The 18918-nt window shown below is 44.5% G+C and overlaps 1 long non-coding RNA gene across 1 annotated transcript; it reads left to right on the top strand.

The window, feature by feature from the left end:
- Nucleotides 1–5584: 5584 nt before the first annotated feature.
- LOC126528064 (uncharacterized) lies at nt 5585–17678 on the top strand. The gene is made up of 3 exons (XR_007598868.3): nt 5585–6191; nt 7324–7429; nt 13655–17678. It is a non-coding gene; the product is annotated as an uncharacterized lncRNA (long non-coding RNA).
- Nucleotides 17679–18918: the final 1240 nt, after the last annotated feature.

The following is an 18918-nucleotide window of genomic DNA, read 5'->3' on the forward strand; positions in this document are numbered from 1 at the left end:
ACGATTTCGTTACTATTATTTAACATCTCACGGTGCCGATAAACATCGCCAGATTTTTTTTCATGCAAAGTAGTAAAGAAAAAAGATACATTTTTTTGCATTTTGCGCGTTGTCAGCAGTTAAACTACTGAGAATTTTAGTGCTGCGTTATGACTGACTATTTGCCTAAGGCAAAAGCCTCTCGAAGACACACTGCCATGTTGCATTATTAACGCCGCATAGCCTCCCCGCCTGCACACAACTTGCTAAATGCCAAGAAAATTGCACAAGAAGCCGTATACATAACCTAGTACGTCAAAGCGCATGCAGGCTGTGGATAGAAATTTTAATAATAGGTGGAGATGTTAGCCGAACAAGAGGCTTGACACGCTACTACATATTTGTTAGATAACGACTCGTCAAAGGTGGAAAGGAACAAAATCCCGGCGGAATCCCCCTTGGGTTGATGTCTGTGTAAGCGATAGTTCGTGCATTAGGACAGTAGACGGACTGCATATTGTTGGTGATGAACAAAACATTCAGCCGCCATTGTAGATCTTGCCGAGAATGCGGTGTTATGAGAGATTGACCACGTGCTTTAAAATACATGAAGTACCACGCGACCTCTCGCTCGGCTTTTTCGTGCTTCGCGGGTTATATTATTTTATGCTTCGAAAAAAAAAAAAACGTTTATGGAGTGCCTATTGAGCAACAGAATGCTATATCGGGAGTTTATCGAGATTGTCTACAATTTCCGCATTGTCACTTTAGCTCTGAAGATAATATTTCAGCAGCAGGATAATCAATAATAATTATGCGTTTTGGAAAAATACAAAAATATTCTCATTTGTTCGAAAGAACGACGAAAAACATTATCTTCCTTCTGTCTAATTACGTGGCACAAGCGCATATGTAAATTTTGCCCCGAGTTGCCTGGTACATATCGTATAAGGTACTGTCACCCTGTAGTGAATGCGAAATACCACAGTGGGGGGCACAACGCAGGTCACAGAACTAACGGCATATTAGGCAAACCTGTCCCCAGAGAAACAAGTAACACTCAGCCCAATAATCGCGGTGAGCCCACTCGTTGATCGTCGAAATCTGATTGGCACATCAGGCACGTCGGCTATCTCTAGACGACTCATTGAATCATTACGCGTAATAGCTTGCTCTCATGTAAGATCAGGAATGTACAAATTTATTCTCCTTGAATCTGATTGCACAAGGCTCGGCGACGATATAAACAACTGGCATGATTAACTATATCATTCGAGAAATTTCCAATATAGAGAGGTGCGTTTTGCCATGCGTGATAATTTTCAACATTGTTAGCCGGATGAAAGACGGCCACGAGAAAAAAACTAAATAAGTACGTGTTTATAATGCACACTAAATATGAAGTGTAAAAATGGTGATCATTCGCGAATAATAATAATCGTTGGTGAAATTGTTCATAGGTCAGAAATTAGGAGGAAATCAATGAAGACAATGGAAGCAAAGTGCTGATCCAGGCCGGATGCTGCACTCTTACTTATAGAATGAAACAATGCTTAAGAATAGGGCAGTAGCAGAAGACGTTCACCTGTGTCGTTTTATGGTGTCCTGTTCTTGCGCACAGTCGGTTTACTCGTTCATCGCTTCTTGTGGGAGTATAGAATCCTGACATACTGACCTAAATCTTTTCATGCGCAGAAGGCAATAAACACCTTGACCAGCTGCCTGGAGAGCATACGGAGTGACTGAAATATATTTAGAGCTGTCGCGTTTATGCACTCGCAGTTTCTCTATCCTGTATATATTGTTTCTCGTCTGTCCCTAAACTTCCTTTATTTTATTTGCCCCCTCATTCCTACACAAGGTAGCCAGCCGCTCATTACACTGACGTGTACAACTGTCCTTGTCCTTTTTTCTCTCTTTGCTATACTATCTTCAGCCAAATATCACGAGCTTTGGCAGAGTGGCATTAACACCCGCCTTTCCAGCTTCACGTGGGCCATCCTTGCGTCAACAGACACCGGGTAGATCCTTTGTCATAGGCCAACCAACAATGGAATCTGACGTGCCTTGTGCCACACCAGAATATTCGGTTGTCTATATATAAGAGAAGGACACAGGCCCTGCAACGTTGAACGCCGGAAGCAGGCTTAGCAGACACCCAAGAAACCGTATATATTCCGTCATACCACGATATTCTTTCCGTTGACGTCCTTTCATATAAGCTTCCCCTTGGCGGAATCTACTGAGGCCCCGTTTTCTTCTGCAAGGAGTCAATGTCTTGTTCATCTGTTCTTTCGCTGCGGACACACGATTGTATTCAGTACGTCCATATAGTGTTGTCCCTACGTGGTTGTGATGCTCAATCTCTTTCTTGTATTCTTTTTTCCCCGCCCTTTCGGGTAGTTCTTCTCTGAACTCATTTTGCAACATGAGCGGCAAGTGTTTTGGTAGTTGTTTCATTTCCAGCTCTTGTTCTTCTTTGTGTGTTCTTGCGCTAACGTGTTAGTTCCGAAGAGGTTATAGATAATGCGATGGAAAGAAACGTTTTCTCAAGTAGAGCACCAATAAAACAAAAGGTGAAGCTAGGGGTGAGAAAAAAACAGGAAGTGCTGTGCAGCAGGTCCTCTTGTATTTACCTTTAGTATATGACTCAGACGCAGCTGGCGCTTTACATTTGCGGCGACGTTCAGCCATCATCTGTATTGTATTCAAAGCAACCCTTAGCTGTCACTTCTGCGAAACGATGTGCTTTCGTAAATTATAATGAAAGCTTCAGGTTTCGTTGCGTGGCAACAGAAAACGGCATTTACTATATACATAGCGATTTACAGGCACATGATACTCCACTTTCAATGATAGAAGGCACTGCTGAATTACGCATTGAAATTTCTTCGTCTGTGGAGATTCCAGGATGCAGTCCAGTATCTGCGAACCTTACAAAGACGTAAAATAATTTCGCTAGTGCCGCTAATCCTCAATCCTAGCATGAACCTTTCATTTCACCTTCGTGAAGAATTTCACAGCTCAAGGACAGCTATCAGATCTTGTTTTCCTTCTTGCCTTATTGCGAGAACATTTCTAATATTCAGTACATTATCTCACGTTAGGTGCATGATAAGCTATGACCACACATGCAAAAGAGTGAACAATCAAATATTAGCAGCCACATCGAAAGATCTATACTGGACTCAAAAAAGCAATGGACGAACATTATGTTCGATGACCCTTGCAAAAGTTATGCATCACTATCGAAATCTACGGCATCAAAATGGAACTCAACAAAAATACAGGAAAGTTTCAATGAATTTTTACAAGGAAGTATACCTGGAGTTACAAGGATCTTGTTCATACACTGTAAACAAAAGTTAGCCGACATTGGGGTTTTTGCGGCTCATGAGCTTTGAAGACTACCTTGCACCAGAAAATTACTCTGGCATGAGGCAGTAAAATGCGTTACATTACATCGTTTTACTACCATCTCTGAGAAACGTAGTAAAAGGATGTCATGAGCCGGCTTTACGACGTACGGAGTTTTAGATCACGTGACCAAAAACCATCTATTGAGAGTTTAAAACCACGTGATCTGGAACCAACCTGAAGATCACGTGATTAAATACTACCACTTTACTCCCTAAGGTCTCGATCATTGCAAGCTCCGCCCAATCCAGTTAAGCCTATGCTCGGCGACAGGCCCGGCCGCGGCAGAAATAGCAAAGATCGATGCCGTGGCGGTGCATCCACCAGCGGAACGGCAGAACGTTGGAAACTTGGAACGTATGTACGTCGCGTAAGAGGTGCCTCAAGTGGACGCGGCTTCCTGCCGGCGCGCCGCCCGTTGCACGACCGACGAGCCAATCGACTGCATTGCGTCAGTGCGAACTCATCGAAAAATAATGTTCCGATTCCGCTCTGCACGGCGAACCGGCGTGGCCATGCTCGCATTCAGCGACAAAAATCGCCTCAAGAATCGTTCCTCGACCGATCCTCTCTACGGCAGGTAAATATCTTGCCGTTCGCGAGGGATACCGCCATCGGCCGGCAGCCTACAAACGGCGAGTTGTCGCGTCTGCTGCTCCGGCCGGAAGCAAGCGTGTCGGTCAAAGTTCATTGCCAAGCACAAGCCCACTTTTTCATGCTTCTACGAGCTAGAAAACGACTGTCTCTTGTCCACTTTGAAGCTGTGAACGGAATCGTCACGACCCACTGTAGCACAAAATAAACAAAACGTTGGTAAGTTGTAGTGACAGTCAATGGAAAGCCTCACGCACTAGAAATAGATGCGATCATGTCGAGCGGTCTCACCAATTCAAGATGAGGGCATATAATCTCGTAAACACGACAGCTAGCGCTGTAGGTAGCGTGTATACGAGCGGTGATCATGAATTTGTGCTCAGTAGGCGTCAAAGAAGCCCGTAGGCCATCCACTATTGCAAGCAGACGGAGCTGCACGGACGGCGCGCTGATGGGCTCGTGTTCGCCAGCTAAAGCGGGAGACACACGGCCCGATTCGGTGTCCGATCCGGCGTCCGACGCGCCTGAACGGCAGCCGGAATCGAGGTGTTTTGCCGTGCCGAACCGCCGGATCAGACGTCCGGCGTGCGACAAACCGGGCAAATTTTCATCGTCTGATGTGTCCGACAACCGCACTGACCGCACCGTCGTTTGGCCGCAGCTAATGTGACGTTCTCTGACGTTCCCTCCACGGAGGCGGCGCTGGCAGGCCGGTTTCTCGCCGTCTTTTTTTTTCCTTGCCTGCTGCAGTTTGTTGCCGACACGAAATAGTTACCAGTTCAATAAAGTTATCTCGAACGTGTGCTTATTATGCAAAACAGCGCCTAGTACACTAGCACTAAGCTACCGTCGAAATCGGGAGCCGCGACGCGAGGGCCTTTCCGTGGGCAAACAGCACACACCGACCGTCTGAGCGAGGCTGCTCGCTTCGCTTGCACGTTTGCCCTTCGCAACGACTGCGTCGAGTAAACCAATTGTATTTAATTACGGGCTACCTAAGTGCACAGCGTTAATTGTTTTGGCAAAAATAAGCCCTCTTCATCGAGCTCGGGCTGAATCAAGCGCCGTCGGCCGCAGCGTCCGCCTAGCTATGCCTGCCGGCCGTATCGCTGGCTGTCACCGGAGCCGTCAGTGGACAACGCGCCGTCGTGAAGTGTTCTGTCATTTGCAGGGGCATAATTTTATTGACAGTGTTCACGTAAAGCGAAGCAGTGTTGTGCAGAGTTGTTTATATTGCGTTTCTCGCCGTGAATATGTACTCAAGCGGGGGGGGGGGGGGGGGGGCTGGACCTGGGCGGAGCTTACGCGCCGCTCGACCGTTCGGATACACGCACGTTGGATCGGACGCCAAATCGTACCGTGTGTCCCCTGCTTAAAGCTCGCTCATGGTTCGGCGTAAGTCCCTGTATATTCTTTATAAATAAGGAAGCCTACCTAGGCACTGTAAACCCAACAATTGGGGCCTAAATGCCTGCCCTCCTCCCAGCTGCGGCTTCGTTTGAGCGACAAAGTCCGATTTCGAAGGCCGTGCTTTTGTAAACTGCATGCCACTGAAGCGGTTGCGAATCTTGAAGGCGACATCCGCTTTTTTTTTTAATATATACAGTACATTTTCTTAAACTTCGTATAAAAAAGTGCATATTTATACAAAGTTAACACTTTTTGACCCAAGAAATTTGTTAAAGTGTCCCTACCGATTGTTGTTAGGAAAAAACACGTAATTTTCTCATTTACGATACATTTTTCTAAAAACCGTAGAGTGGCGCCACTGCAGTATTTGTTTGGTCGACATACCACGTTGGTTGTAGTGAATGCACCTTGCAGTAAGGCGGTATTTGAGTTATATTTTAGAAGTGCCTAGACAAAATCTGCTCCTTGTCGTGTGCAGTAACCATCGCAAACCCTCCGGACTTGTGTAACGCCGTTAGTTCGCCGTGTGTTTCGTGCGATCTACCAGTGTCGACAGTGAGTGTCTTACTACAGCGCCCGTCCGAGCTGCCTTTGTTCTGCCGAGCTGCCTGCCCGCGCTCTCGTGAAAAGTCTGGTACTGGAGCTTCGAATCGTAGTGTATGGAAGACTGTTGAAGGTTGTGCTTTTGTGGAGCTGGAGTTCATCGGAAGTTCTACAGTGCTTGCGCCAGAAAAACGTCGGTGCCTCGGTACCTTTGAGACGAAGGAGCGTTGGCCAAGTCTTTTTGAAAGGTAAGCAAGTTTGGCCCTTGCGCGCATTCTTGAACTTATGATTTACGTAATGAACGTTGTGTAACTAGCTAGAGCAACGCGCTTTCTGATCGTAGGTTGGCCGTCTTGCTGTGCACATTTAGCAAACAATTTCACGAAGCCTTCCTCTGATGTTACAGCGTACTTGCATTCTGCTGTAAAATATATGCTACCCGCCTTGATTGCTATGCCTGAATGGGCACACAATTATGAAAACACTGAAAGTTGCTGTTCGTTCGGTAGTTTTCTGGCAAGAAGTTATTCGTTATATATTCATTCCCGCAAGTACAGTACATGTGTAATGTATCCGTCGATGTATCATGGGCTTCGCGCGTTGGCACACGATTCCTATGTTTGACGCTTAAGCAGATAGAAGCTTGTATGAAGATTTTTCTATGTATACAGTTTGGTTTGGATGACCACGTCGCGAGAACCTGTGTATTGTTTATGTTCTTGAGTGTCTTCGCGTATTTGTCTTCTATGTTGCAGACCCGACATAGGCCGATATTACAGTAACGAAGTTTATTTTTAATCGAGACATTTCAGAGACCGGCCTTTAAGAAAGACATAGACCAACCAATTCTTACGAACGGGATGCCAGCTCTTGCAATCGTAGGTTATACGGCAGTGCGTAATAAAGTAAGGACTGCGATTTTGTAACGATACTTACCCCTCGATTCTATACCACTCTTGTCGCCCACCGCAAACGGCCGGCTGTTCCAGTACGTAGCACGGGCCGGGGCGACGGTCAAACCACTAACGAATAACGAAAAGGAATAGCATCGCTACAAAATCGCGATCTAGCTTTCAGAATGCTTTTCATGTGCTTAATATTTTTGTTTAATCCAATGCGCCACGTTTTACTGCAAATTTGAGTTTTGTTTTTGATTGTCCTGGTAGCCTGTTGTTGCTGATTTCGTTCCTTCCTGAAACTTCGCTTGTTACAAAATATCAGTGTAACCTCCTTAGATATAACAAAGAGACATTTGTGCAACCAGACGCAAATTCATGCAGCTGGCTGTGTGAGGCTCTCTTTGCAATTCCACATGACACTGGTAAATCACAAATTCCCAGGTTCACAACACAATAAATTAAACATTTCTTACTTTTGAAGGCTATGCGGATTCTGGAGGCATCCCTACATCAAGCAGGAACCTGCTGCACTGCTGGAAGCTGGACAGCACGACAATAAAGCACGTGATCTGTGTGCTTTCTCAAAGGTGCGTACAAAACTGGCGCTGCCTTTAGAGTTGTAGGACACATTTGTGTAATATGCAATCATTTTACTGTATTGCCATTTTCAGGATTTCTAGTGGCTGATCATGAATTTTATGTTTTGGTGGAGTGCCCTCAGTTTAATGAATTTACCTAAAGTAGCCTCATCTGAGTTAAATATAATTGGACGCTTGAGTAATTATGCCTTATATACTCCATATAGACTATATTAATCTAGCCAAAATGCCTTTTTAAGAACCATGAATTGAGGTTTCGTGTCTCGAAAAATGCGTTGTACCGCCTAAAGACATGGTTTAGGCAAAAGTGCCTTAAGCAATGCTTTCGCACAAAAGTTGTATCATCAAGAGTTTCATAGAAGCCTGTGTGGTCAGTATGAAACATGACAAAGAAAGACATAGACCAACCAAATACAACATTAAAAGCAATAGATTTTGGCTTCCATATGGAAGCCTTGTTCACAATAAGGCTAAAAAAAGTGGAAGTGCATATTTAATTAAGTAAGTTTTAGCATAAGATGGGCGTGGGCTCCTTGGTTTCAGATAAACGTGTGTCCTGTTGATTGCATCTCCAGGGAATCCGGGTACAGGCATGGCTTCCAATTTCTTTCCTGGCCGATTATGCTAGACACTATCCAGTCACTATTGTGTTTAGTCATTGCTGCATGCTCTGCCAAAGCATTTGATGCCACTCTTTTCTCATCCACGTAGTTCTGATGTTGGCGTAGCCATTGTTTAAAGTTGCCCATTGCCCTAATGTAGATAGTATTCATATACACATGTTATGTTTCAAAGGTCAGAATTCATGTCAGTAAAATTTTTGATACGGGTTGTTACTGGGATGGCTACCTCGTTGGTTTAGCATGGCTTGTCACTGGGATTGCTCTCTTGTTTGTTTAGCTTCTTGTCGGGTTCTTATGGATTTGATTTTGTGCACAATGAGATGTTACACACCTTGCATATACATGAAAAAAAGGTTTACAGCAGAGATAACATATATGCATGGGCATATATATGTGTCAATAAAATACCCAAGCCTCATTTCTGCCTACAGAAAAAGAAGTTATTTCTCCTCGAGGGCATGACTGCTTCCAATAATGAACCTCCAAGGGAAGATTTTCTCTAATCCCCATTTTTGATATCTACATGCTTATGTGGCATGTACAAACTGGACGAGTGGTCTAAATTTTAAATTTGAGTAATAATTGCAATAAATAACTCATTTCACCTGTCTTCTAATGACTCTAAAATTCTATGCTTCTACCTTGCCAAACCTTTTATGAAATTAGTTTGATGAGGCCCAATATGCAGGGCTTTCTAAATTGAAGGTATCAGTACCTATTAAAGACTGTGCTAACTATGAAAATGCTGCTTGTGTATGTGGTTTATTCATTTCTCAGACAAAAGCTTTACACCCAAGTGCAGTCAGTAAATCTAAAACAATTGCGTCTTGTTCAATAGTTCTCGAGCACTTGTGCGTCACTATAGTCGGATACAACTTTAGAAAAAAGGGGAGGCCCCGCCCAGATGACTGAAGCGCGACATCCGATTGCTTCCGCGACTAAAATAATCCCGCTCAAAAAATCGTGCTTCGGAAACGCGCAATTCTCGGTATAAATAAAGACTTTGATGACTGGATTAGTAGAGCTCTCATGTGCTACAGCACATGCCAGATCGCGACAGAAAAATAACCCCGTGCCTTCCACAACGCTGCCCGTCGTCTGCTCTTTAGCTTCATTGCAAGTGGCAAAAGTAGAAAGAGCAACTCTGCATGGCATTTGTGCTTGTTTACATGTACACGGCAAATTTACTACTCCTGTTCCGAGCTTCAAATGAATCAGTTGCTACTGAACAAGTACTTATATAAAACAATGCATTTATCGCAACCATTACAAACCCAAGATGCTCAGTGTCAGCGAAAGCACCGGGTTAAAGGTGAGGAGGGAGGTCAAAGCTTCGCATATTTCGGGTGGCAAACTGTCGACACCCTCGTGAAAACGCCCACAAAATGTGGAGAAAAGAAGAAGCGGCACGAAGTAGGACACATGTGCGCTGAGGTCGTGTGCACGATTTCTTTCACCACAACGAGATACCGACGATCGAGAAGATCACTAACGAGTTCTCGAAGCGTATGTGGTGTTATGTTTGTGCCCTGGGATTTGCCTGACGGAAGGCCAGTGCTATGGTTTGTCGACCGTGGAGGCAGCATTCATCCCTGCATGGTGCCTGCCTGCTTCGGACACGACTACGTGCACGGCTCGGGTTTTCTCGCGGCTGCACGGCGTCCACGACGGAAGCAGCCACCGGATCACGGACTGCTTTTCGGCCCCTCCCCGTCCCGGCAGCAATGCAACCCCCCCTCCCCCTCGTTTGTCCGGCGGCGCCCGCACCACAAACGACTCCCGCTGTGTTGGGGACAGTTTCCAAAGGAGGGCTGTGTTTCGACCCAGTGCCTTGCAGTTGGTTCCCTTTGTCCTATGCGGGCCATAAAACTTGACCGGCGCACCATTCTGACCGACCGCCAAATCGTCCCGACGCCGCAGCGCGGTTCAAGGAAGCGCCGGCCACCGAGAGCGGCATTAGGACACCGGAGGCTGCCCGGACCCTCTCTCTCTCGACCTTGTTTCGTCCTTGGGGACTGTCTGGGGGATCTTTGGACTGAGGGGTGTTATTTAAGCAGCTTGCAGCTGCTCTGTTGGTCTCTGTCCTGATAACGACGACAACATGTAAACATTGTATAAAGAATTATTCGCAGAGAAAACTCTCCTCGTCTCTGACTCTGCGTGAAGCGAGGTCCAGACCTCCTGCCAGCCACACATACCTCGGCAAACGCAACAATGGATCTCCCATCACTGAAGCGGTGTACTGTGTGTCAAGCACAGCAGCCAAGCATTCTCCCGTGGCCTCTCAAATAAATAAGCAGTTCATTTGATGATATATTCCTTTTAATGGAAGCCCAATTCTGAAAAAGCAACGTCCTGCACAGATCATGCTCAATATAAGCGTTGGCATGGAAACGTGCTGAAATGCCGGAAAATCTGAATGCAAATGCAGTTATTAATCCTGAATAACTATGTGGGGTCCGAAATGCTCATTCGGGCATCCACTGTCCAGCTTCACACGAAAAAGCAGTAGTCAACGTGAATGAAATTGACAGCCACTCTTAGCAGCCTGCACGCCAAAGCACATTGTGCTTTGCGTGCAGTTGTGCTGCCCCTACTGTTTTTTCCAGACCGTTGAGATGAATAATGCCAATGTCAGAAGGCCCAATACTCTATTGGGCAGCCACCTATGAGCATGACGGGCCCTGTGATGAAATAACAGTCATCAGGGCACGCTTCAAAGGCACCTTTAGCAGTCTGCACGTCAAAGCCCAGTCAAGCCGTCACCACTGTTGGTGAAACGGCAGCAATCAATGCGAGAATGACAGCCACTGTTGGCAGCTTGCATGCAAACACACATTCATGTGGTGGCATTGTTTATTTTGGTTACCTGGCCTAGGCAAGTAATGCGAATATGACAACAATTATCAAACATCATTAGCTTAGTTAGGCCCAATATACTCAGTCGGGTAGCTATTAATAGCAGTAGTCAAGGGCACGCTTGAAAGGCACCATTAGCAGTCTGCACGTCAAAGCGCAGTCAATCCGTCGCCACTTTTGGTGAAATGGCAGCAATCAATGGAGAATGACAGCCACTGTTGGCAGCTTGCATGCAAACACACATTCATGTGGTGGCATTGTTTATTTTGGTTACCTGGCCCAGGCAAGTAATGCGAATAAGAGAACAATTATCAAACATTAGCTTAGTTAGGCCCAATATACCCAGGCGGGTAGCTATTAATAGCAGTAGTCAAGGGCACGCTCAAAAGGCACCATTAGCAGTCTGCATGTCAAAGCGCAGTCAATCCGTCGCCACTTTTGGTGAAATGGCAGCAATCAATGGAGAATGACAGCCACTGTTGGCAGCTTGTATGCAAACACACATTCATGTGGTGGCATTGTTTATTTTGGTTACCTGGCCCAGGCAAGTAATGCGAATAAGAGAACAATTATCAAACATCATTAGCTTAGTTAGGCCCAATATACCCAGGCGGGTAGCTATTAATAGCAGTAGTCAAGGGCACGCTCAAAAGGCACCATTAGCAGTCTGCATGTCAAATCACAGTCATACCGCAGCCATTGTTGTATTTGTTTATCTGACCGGGCAAGTAACACCAATGTAAGCACAATTATTCACCCTGAATAGCTCTGCTAGCATTGTGCTAAAAAATGCTGAGTGAAGTTGAATGTGTTTTATTGAGGCAATTATTTAATTCACAAGCCATCGGCATGTCGATCAACGGCCAGGTTCAGACAATGTCATTTGTGAAGTAATAAAGGGTGAACGTTGCAAAAGCTCTTAGTGCACTGCTTTGCTGGGCTCCATTCACTGAATAATGTCTTTGCAACGGCGAAAGCATCAGACAGAAATCACACCCCACTGCACATTGTTATTCATGCTGAAAATTTTCACCATCATATGTGATAGGCAGTGAAACCGTTTGTTTACTAAGACTGCATGCATGAAAAATTCAACAGCATAGCAAGGTGTTTCACAATATGCAGCCTTTCATGTGCACTTCTGGCAAGCTGCCACATGCACTGACGCATAAACATGAACAGAGGTAAGAGGCAAAGTTACTGTGCAACCCACATGACGCTTTTAAGAAAATGTATCTCTAAACCTTTCTGTTTTGATAGGCGATCAAAATTTGTTTTGAGCAAGTTGGTTAGTCACATTGCAGCAACAGCACAAGAAACAAGGACAGAAAACGCAGCGAGTAGGCAGATTGAGAAGACGAGGTACACCAGCGAGAAAGGTTTTAATGAGATGGAAGAGGCCAGTTGTGCAGTGTACAGGAGTTAGTGCTTTGAATGAGATTGGCTAATGAAAATGTGTAAAGACTTTGCTGAAAGAAAACTAGCAAAAACAAATGCTAATATAAAATAAAAGGACAAATATGAGTAAGTGCAAACACGCATGGAAGCAGGAACGCTGGCAACACAACTTATGCGTGACTGTGCCACAGCACGCATTCTACAGCTTGCGTGCGCGGTGAGCACTGGTGGAAAGAAATCAATCGACGGTGCTATACACAACGCTCGAACACCGCTGTTAGACGCTCGGCTATCTCACTGTTGACAACAATCATTCACGCTAAGTTGACGGCGACAAATCTTTGCATTGGAGGCTTCTTTTGCAAATATTTTCTGTTGAGACGCTCGTAGGTTTGTTTCACGCACGCACGCTTTTCTAATTTCTCCTCAGAATGGTTTTGCTCCATCACTTTACCCCGTCCGACGGAAAATGCAGCGACACGGTACACGAACTCACCCGCAGCTGACAGCAGGCACCAGACTTTGGCAAACTTTTCTTGTCCTAACTTCACTCGGGAGCGAAATAAAAAACATGGAACAAACAGGCAGGATGTGTGTATGCAGCAGTCACCGAGACATCCTGTTTTCAGGCAAAGCATAGCGCAGCATCAAATGCTCGCTGCAATGTTTCTTCGCCGGATCACGGCTTAGAATACACGCACGCAGCACAGATGCCGCATCGTAAGCTCGCAGTAATATTTCCGGCATGATAGACAATGACAAACTGTTTGGGAATTCACTGTGACGAGGCATTGACGCACACAGCTGACGCGACTTGGCCTAGTTCGAAGCCCGGGCGGCCATCTTCTCCGACGGCGGGCCACCGGCCGTCCGGCGCGTGACATCAGTTCAGAGTGCGCAACCATTAGTGGATGCTCGTGTGCATCCGCCTCGGAGGAGTAAACGCCTCTGTTTTTCTAAAGTTGTATCCGACTATAATCGAGCACAGCTTGACCCTTGGCCTAATACTAAATCAGGCTTGAAGCTTTCAATGTCTGCTAATCGCTAGAACAGCACCAGATCTCATTCTGTGCCAAGGGGTGGAACGCATTCGCTTAGAGCTAGGCAGATGAATGTCTTTCTTTCGCATTGAAGTTCCCAATACTTTCTAGTCTTAGGTGAAAGTACACAGCTCAGCCCAACGCACGTATGGTATACGTAAGGGTACTTTGTTCTTTAAACCATATCAACAAGAAGCAGCTACTTCCGTTTTTGCACACCTTACCCTATTTCCTAACCTTTCCTTGATCAAAAGTGTAGAAAATTAATCTGTGCTTGTTCTATTGTTTCACAGGTAGACATCGGCGACGGTGTATATGTTGAAAAGTGCCTGCTGAAGAGGCTGCGCCTGGATGCTAACAACTCAGGCTTTCAGTTCGCGGGGGGCCTCCTTAAGGCTCCTTTTACAAAAGAAGAGGTTGAAGGGAGGCGCTACACATGGATGCGCAGCGATTGTTTGTGACATCGTCACTGCTGGCAGGCCTGGCCTGCCTTTTCGCTTCGTTCTGGGTCTTCCACGTTATCTACTCGAAAACGCCCACAGGGTTTTGACATTTATTGAGCACTGCTTTCTGGATTTGAGCTACACAAAGCTGCAGGTGAAAGCATTGGATTTAGTCAATATTTACTAGAACTATTGCTAGGCAAAAAAATTTTCAGATGCATATCCTCAAGAAAGTTTCTGTAAAAGTTATTTTGCCTAACAAAAGCACTCGTGGGTTCTGTGGCTGGCAGCTTGCCCAAGCCATGTAGCACAGTGCTTGCTTTAAAGGGACACGAAAGGGAAAATTTATTTGAGCGTTATTAAATCATTTTTCTACAACACCGAAAAAACAACTCCCTCTAAGAGAATTGGCTTGATAAGCCAGATAACTTGCAAAAACGAAAACTGGTGTCGCCACCACCACCTTATAATTCCTGCACCAGCTCGCTGTGATATGGAATTTGACGGTGTCTGTTCGGGTCTAGCTAATGTTCTACTGGCCAATATTGATGAATTCTGTTGTAAAGGTGTCAAAGAATATACTTAGTTGAAGTATGACTCCACACTGATGTGCGGGCACTGCATAAAACTTGAAAGTTAAATCTTCATTTTCTCATCTATTAATCCGCTTATTGCCACAATGTTCATGAATACAGTTCTGAAAGATTGTTTTATCAGTCTAAAATCATTTATTGTTTCTCTTTAGTATCTCTGTAATGGACCTTTAGCAACAAAATGTGTGTTAGTTTGCGACAGGTATTCTCAGCGGGGGCAAGAGCACCAGCAGCATGCTCAGTGATTCTGTACCAACTGATAATTTGAAGGATGTCCTGTGCCACTAGGGTTAGGCCAACATGGCTCTGTGTTAATCACCACAAGTGTATTATGCAAAACTTAATGGCCCAGAAATTGGTAATTCAGGGGGGAGTTGAATTAGCTGTTTATTTTTTTTTTTCTTTATCATGGACTTCTCACATTACACTTTGTCACAACGCATTCACTTTAAAGTAACTGGAGAATAAGGTGGTTTGGTATTCAGACATGCCTTCTGTGTGTAAACAGTGTTAGATGAGCAATACAAAGATACACCATAGATGCTGACTGGCAACATGAAGGGGTTTGAGGGCAGCTACGAATATACATCCTTGTAGTCGTACCTATAGCACTATGTTCAATTTGTCACACAAGCATATGGCATCCATCACAACTGCATGCCTAGAAAAAGACAAGGGCAACACACTCAATTACCTTTTATTCTATCTAAGAAGCACTACAATATTTAGGCAACGAAATTGACATCTGGCTTGTACCCATAAGTACTGCAATACAGCTGTATAACATGTTCCTCTTGTGTGGAAAAAGGGCTGCATACGTTTTCTTTGAGCACAAGGGGGAGTGGTATCAGTTAAAGCCCCTCCATCCACGCGCCACTGCCGCTTTCTTAAGTAGCGACAACCTTTGTTGTACGCCGCCTTTTCCCCTGACATCAAATCCGGTTCCAGCATTTCCAGTTTCAAAGTTTCCGGTTCCGGCGTTACCGCTTCCTGGAGTTGTGCTGCGGGAATTTCCGCTTTGACTGCCGATGGTGAGATGCCCACGCGTGCTTAGCAGAGCTGTGGTAGTCACCATGAGAAGAATGCAAAGGCGACAAGCTGTTGTATTCCGCTGAAGTAGTAATTCTCAGTCGCTGTTTTCTAAATGCACGAAAAATGGCAGTGGTCTCCAAGCGCCCAGGCACTACATTCCACTGTACGTTGTCTCGTGGCACAACCCGTCGCAGGTTGACGCGAAACAGCGAACACGATCAGATCGCTGGTTACAATAGGCGGTGGTACTTGGATGGAACCGCATTCACAGTTTAAACCGCAGCTGGTGCAATTAAAGCCTCTCCATCGACGCGAAAGTAAACAACGTTAAGAAAAACATAGCGTTACTTCCACTCGGAACAGGAAGCTGCAGCTACAGAAGTTCCGCTTGACGCCGGAAGCTAAGGGGGCGAGTGGCAGAGGAACGTGGAGGAAGAGGGTAGGTTGGCGGTACTTAACCTGGTCGGCGGAAACGTGTATGGAGGGGCTTTAGTATCAGTTAATGGCTGTTTTCACATATATGTTTTGTCGTGTGTATTAGCAATCACCACTTTCCTTATCTGAGTGAGGTCATTTTTTAGAAAGTTTGAAAGTTTATAGAACATGTTGCTCATGGTTGTTGCAGTTTTCTTCCTAACTATCCATTCATTGCACTGTGCACCCATGTCTTGGGCAACTAGCTGTTTGAAGGTCAGCATGCTATCGATGGGTCTAATGATAATCTCTTGTGCCCTCTCATTTGCTTGTTGCAATACTTAAGAGTTAGATTTTGTATATTGTGTCACTGGTTTATTTTCACTGTACTTTAGTTTCACTACATCTTGAATGTGTTGTGATAGTTTTTCTTTTGCAATGAAAGATATGGTGGGCAGTTGCCGACACTAATGTTTCGCTGGGCAGTAATGGTCATTAGCAGCAGATGCTAGCTGCCCTTAAGTGCAATGTTTTTATGTTGCATAGTATTGTTCATGATCCATTGAATGCACTGCACGCACATGTTGTGGACAACTGCCTGTTTGAAGAAATTATCTGCATATTCAGTGGGTCTAATGTGAACATCTCTACTACTGACTTAGCTTCACTACATCTTGAATGTGTTGTGATAGTTTTTATTTTGCCGTGACAGATGTGGTGGGCAGTTGCCAGCACTAATGTGATAGTACGAATGCTTGCTGTATTTACCACATGGTTGTTTCATTTCGTCTGAGGCAGTAGTGGCCGTTAGCAGCAGATGTCATTTGGCCTTAAGTGCAATATTTTTATGTTGCATAGTTTTGTCCATAATCATCCATTGAATGCACTGCAGACCCATGTTCTGGACAACTGCCTGTTTGAAGGAATGATCTGCATATTCAGTGTGTCTAATGTGAACATCTCTAGTACTGCCTGTGTATTTGTGAGTTAGATTTTGTATTGTGTGTCATTTTGTTTTCGCTGTGCTTTAGTTTCACTACATCGTGAATGGGTTGATAGTTTTCCTTTTGCAGTGAGAGATATGATGGGCAGTGGCCGGCACTAATGTGATAGTACGAATGCTTGCTGTATTTACCACATGGTTGTTTCATTTTGTCTGGCGCAGTAATAGCCGTTAGCAGCAGATGCCATTTGGCCTTAAGTGCAATATTTTTATGTTGCATAGTTATGTTCATACTAATCCATTGGATGCACAGCACACCCATGTTCTGCACAACTGCCTGTTTGAAGGAATGACCTGCATATTCAGTGGGTTTAATGTGAACGTCTCTAGTACTGACTGTATATTTATCAGTTAGGTTTTATATTGTATGTTGCTTGTTTTCACTGTAGGCTGCTGAGCACGAGGTCGCGGGATCGAATCCCGGCCATGGCGGCCGCATTTCGATGGAGGCGAAATACGAAAACACCCGTGTACTTAGATTTAGGTGCACGTTAAAGATCCCCAGGTGGTCGAAATTTCCGGAGTCCTCCACTACGGCGTGCCTCATAATCAGAAAGTGGTTTTGGCACGTAAAACCCTATAATTTAATTTTTTTTTTTCACTGTACTTTAGTGGGATTGCACATTGAATGTGTTGTGATGTATTTTATTTTGCTATGAGAGATCTAATGGGCAGTTACCAGCCCCCGGTCTTTGTATTAGTACAAATATTTATTATGCTTATCACAGCATTTTGTAAGGCTATAGTTTTGTGATGTTAACTCATGCCTGACTTTTTTATGAGAAACATGTCACAACTAATAAACAATCACTCATGCTTGGGATCCATGAAATCATCCTTGTAATCTTTCAATTGTCTTCGAACTACTTCCACATCAGGCCCAAGAAACTCCAGAACGCGCTTGAAGAATTACTCTCGGAAAGAACCGAGAAAACCTGATGAATGAGGTAAAAAAATACTCCGAGATCAGCTCCAAGAAACTACAGAATGGGCTTGAAAATTTCTCTCAGGTAGAGCTACGAAACCTTGATAACGAGGTAAGAAAATACCCCGACATCAGTACCAACAAACTCGAGAATAGGCCTGAAAATAACTCCCAGGAATAGCCTAGAAAACTGGATGAATGATGTAAAAAAGTAATCCCACATCACCTCCAAAAAACTCCAGAATGGGCTTGAAAAATTACTATCAGATAAAGCTGAGAAAAGTTAATGAAGGAGGTAAAAAAATACTCTCACATCAGACCCAAGAAACTCGCGAATGGGCTTGAAAAATAACTCTCAGGAATAGCCGCTAGAACTTCGTGATGGGAGTAAAAATATAGTCGCACTATCGTCCCTAAAAACCTTCCCACAGATTAAAAAATTACTCTCGTTTCTACATGCAAAAAACTTGGTCAGCATGGTAGTAAATTTTTACCTCGACTGGTACGTAGTAAAAAAAACCCAGAAACGGGAATGCGATACAGGACGAGCGGTTTACTCCCGTTTCGCGTTATTTTTGTTTAGTGTGTATACACAAGTCGAGCCAGGGTGAAAATTTACGGATTGTTCAGAAGAAACCCTAACCTGCAGGGAAGGCGCTCCCTACATTCTAAAATCTCTACTTGAAGTTGACAAATGCATCTTATTTCAACATATTCCCAATGTAGACCATAGCTAGAGTGCACATATATATTTTATGTTGTCTGCACGTTTCACAAAGCTTTGCAATAGACAGGAAGTACTTGAGATGCTGCGGAAGTTGTATGACATCGACATCAAAATGAAAGAGCCGAAATATATTCACAGCACAGTGGGCTGATATAGTGTTCTCATTGCAGCAATGCATCATTAGGTGTGGAACAAAATATCAGACATTGTGCGATTCTTAACGATTCAGTATTGCTTTGTCCAAAATTTGTGAAATAGCTTTTGGACTATTACAATAGACCTCATTTCAAGGCAGTACAATTGTAACTAGGCAGTACTCAAGAGATGTATACTTGGTAGATATCGCGAGACAAGCTCCAGTTGCGAGTTATAAATTGTGCTTGGGCCTGTGTTGCGATGCCCGTTTCTCAAACTTTTGTC

The sequence above is a fragment of the Dermacentor andersoni genome, chromosome 9 (genome assembly GCF_023375885.2).
Source record: "Dermacentor andersoni chromosome 9, qqDerAnde1_hic_scaffold, whole genome shotgun sequence".
NCBI lineage: Eukaryota > Metazoa > Arthropoda > Arachnida > Ixodida > Ixodidae > Dermacentor > Dermacentor andersoni.